At 44.9% G+C, this 3,759-nt stretch overlaps 1 long non-coding RNA gene across 1 annotated transcript; it reads left to right on the forward strand.

The window, feature by feature from the left end:
* Positions 1–886: 886 nt before the first annotated feature.
* On the forward strand, positions 887–2,261 carry LOC105505422. The gene is made up of 2 exons (XR_001000743.1): positions 887–1,051; positions 2,132–2,261. It is a non-coding gene; the product is annotated as an uncharacterized LOC105505422 (long non-coding RNA).
* Positions 2,262–3,759: the final 1,498 nt, after the last annotated feature.

Genomic DNA, 3,759 nt, shown 5'->3' on the forward strand with positions numbered 1-3,759 from the left:
ATTGCACTCCAGCCTGGGCAACAAGAGTGAAACTCTGTCTCAAAAAACTAAATAAATAAAATAATTAAACAATCTAGGTCTAATTGCTTATCTACATAGTACCTGCACATTTTATCTTTCACTCATGCTCAGATGATATAATAGGAAGAATAGACCCCACTTGCCCATAGACATTCTCCCTCATTCACAGTTCAGCCCTCCACTGCCTCCTGCATGGGCCCCTGGCACCTGCCTTAACGTCTTCTTCTGACATAAGCACAGAAATTGATGTGATTAAATGGCTGCATTGCTCAGAAAGTCCCCATCCTTCTTAGAAACCCACCCATCCTACTTGCTCCCTGCCAACAACACATGCACACCCAATAGTAAGTTTGGCTAGAGCCTGCTTGCTATGAACGAGGCTTAGGAATAGGGCCTCCTTAGGGCCAGACTTCTCATTTCCAAACAACTTACCAGCAGTTTCCAAAATGAAGACCCTGACCTTATTACTGGGCACAGTTGATTGTGAGTGCATTATTAGAAAACTTTCTGTGGTCTCAAAGAGATGCAGTACTGGCCTGGATGGTCCATTGGGTCTAAACCAGCAGGGCCATCTAGCATCGTGGCTGCTCCTGCCCTACTTTTCAAAGAACATTTTCTTTTGTGCAAGTGGGGAAAGGCCATTTGGGCATGAAAGTTGCTTGGGAGAGACTGGAAAGTCAGTGTGTCTTAAGACCGAAACCCTATGCTCAGTGCTAGAGCTCGAAGGTAAATGAGCTTCTGGAATAGCCTATAGTCTAGGAGGAAGGTAGATAAAATTGCAGGCAGGCATGGTAAGTGCCACAAAAGCAGAGTCTACCACTTTGTCAATCTCCATTGAAACCTAGAGGCAAATCATGGAGAACAACAGCCACTGATCTCATCTTTCTTTACTTCCTACATATCTCTGAACATCTCATGTATTGGGCATACATCTTCACTCATGTAATTTCCTCCCTTTTTTGCTAACAGGTGGTGTACACAATCCCTGCAGTACTGACCCTGCTTGTTGGACTTAACCCTCAAATCACAGGTATAAGCCTTGCATTCTAAATGGAGAGACAGCAAATCGGATTTCCTCATAGTAATGAGGGTCTATCTGCCCAACTCCCAGGAGTAAAACGGGGCTCTCTAGACCTTTCTTCTCATTTCTGTTAATAAGAGGGGCTAATTCTAATCATCCTTACCCATCTCCAGGAAAATGTCAGAAGGATCTGCTATAAAACAGCGTCTTCTGTTTTACAGAAGTGACAGGACAGATTCTTCTTCACTTTCTTTAAAATCATTTCTCCTAGTGGGGCTCAAATGTTCTCAGGGGCCTTAGAATAAAGACTAATGAGTCTCACCTTGTTGGGGAAAATTCTAATTCCCTAGATGCCTGGGCTCCCTGTATGGAGATATACAGAGCTAGAATTCCGTCTGCATCTTTAAGGTAGATCAGTTAGGGCCTCTTTAGATACAAGCTAGAAAAAGAACTCAAATGTGCTATGAGCTAAGAAGAAAAGGCATTGGTCCAGTTTACTGAAAAAGGTGAGGGGTGGTGCTGGCTTTAGGCTGGTGGACTCAGAACTTTTAACTTCTCTCCACCTATCAGTTCCACCATCTGTCATGCTAACTTCACTCTTGGGCTCCACACAGTGGCCCTGCAGCCCCTGTTCACATCTTCGCGATACCACGTCCAATGGAATATGGACTGTGTTTCTTCACTCTACCAAAGTCTCAGAATGCAGTTGCTGGCTCTGATTGCTTGTCTGTTCGTGCTGATCCAAATCACTGTGGCTGAGGAGATAACATGCATTGATTGACCTAGCCAAAGTCCAGTTTGCTGGGAAACATGGACTGGGAGTGTGGACATGGTGGATCCCCAAAGAAAATAAGGGTAATCGTCTTAGGAAGGGGAGCTGCTGAGCAACCCAAACAAGAAATGGCCACTGAAGTTTATAATTAGTGCTATGACCTCTGTGTTGTCCTAAAAAAAAAAAAGGGGGCGATGGGGGTGAGGGGGTCTGAATGTCTTTTCTGAAAGCAGACTATGGCAAAACATACAAAAAGATCATTTATTTTCTGTGGGCTGTGATTCCACGATTAACAACATCAGGACGTCTATTTTTAGGTAATGTTATTTGGAAAAGTATCTCTGCAATACACATACTCTTTTGTATGGTGTGGGCTGTTGGCTTGGCGTACTACCTCTTGCATCATACACAACAGAGCATCTTACATGAGGAAGAAGGCAGGTGAGCGGTGACGTTTGCCCTGTGGAGGGATAGAACTGTGGGCTGGAACTGAGGAATCTTGTTTGCAACACCCCATCTGAGCACAATGGTAACTCAATTCCCCCAATGTACCCTGCGGAGCAGGGAAGGTATTATCTTCTTTATATGCTGATGAAACTGAGGAAATAATGGAGCTGGGATTCAAACCCAGCCCCATCTATCAGACTTCGTTATCACTGCTCCTGGCAGTCATTACATATTATATTATATTACTGTCAGGCCGTTGGACTTTGGCCCCCTTGTAACTAGCAAGGGTATTATTCAGTAATACTCAGTCCGATCTAATATGGTGATAACTCTGTCAGCCTCTGATTCAGTTCTGGTTTAAGGCAGAATCTTATCTACAAGTATGATCAGCCATCTCAGAGGTCAGTACTTTTTTTTTTTTTGAAACAGACACTTGCTCTGTCGCCCAGGCTGGAGTGCAGTGGCATGATCTCTGCTCACTGCAACCTCTGTCTCCCAGGTTCAAGCTATTCTTCTGCCTCAGCCTCCTGAGTAGCTGGGATTACAGGTGTGTGCCACCACGGCCAGCTAATTTTTGTATCTTTAGTAGATACAGGGTTTCATCATGTTGGTCAGGCTGGTCTTGAACTTCTGACCTCATGATCCACCCTCCTTGGCCTCCCAAAGTGCTGGGACCACAGACATGAGCCACCGTGCCCAGCCTAGAGATCAGTACTTTAAGTCAACCTGTTGACTTGCCCTGGTATGTCTTGTGTCATTTCCTTGTCATGACCACTTGCTCCTGTGTTATCACTTCTTCCTTTGCTTCCTCCCACCCTTGTCTCCGAGGATTTATTAATAGAGCCTTTCCTTTCTTTTCTACTTCTGCGGACATCTGCCAACAACAAAATTCATGGACCTGTAAGTTAAACATCACTGAAAAGGTGCTTCTGTGTTATAACCCCCAATCTTCAGAACACTGGAGGGCCAATCTATAGGTTGGGTCTGTAGATGAGAATGTAGACCAAATGGGTTAAATCACTTCCAGCATGAAGCCCATGGGTTATAGTGAACTCAGGGTGGGGCTTCTAGTGTACTATGGCTGAAGTGATTGTTTTTTATTCTATATAAAAGATGGGTGTGTCTAATACATATATATAGAAGCATATACCCACCCCCAAATTATTAGTCTGATTTGTACTACAAATCATTCCTCTCCCCTAAGAAGTGACCCAATCTCTTGTAGTATATACACAGATTACGTGTTGGTTTGGGCTCATTCTGCCTCACACTGAAGCCTCTTTAAAAATGTAAAAGTATTGGCCGGGCGCGGTGGCTCACGCCTGTAATCCCAGCACTTTGGGAGGCCAAGGCGGGCGGATCACGAGGTCAGGAGATCACGACCATCCTGACTAACACGGTGAAACCCCGTCTCTACTAAAAATACAAAAAATTAGCCAGGCCTGGTGGCAGGGGCCTGGAGTCCCAGCTACTTGGGAGGCTGAGGCAGGAGAATGGC

This window comes from Colobus angolensis, unplaced genomic scaffold (genome assembly GCF_000951035.1).
Source record: "Colobus angolensis palliatus isolate OR3802 unplaced genomic scaffold, Cang.pa_1.0 Scaffold125, whole genome shotgun sequence".
Lineage (NCBI taxonomy): Eukaryota > Metazoa > Chordata > Mammalia > Primates > Cercopithecidae > Colobus > Colobus angolensis.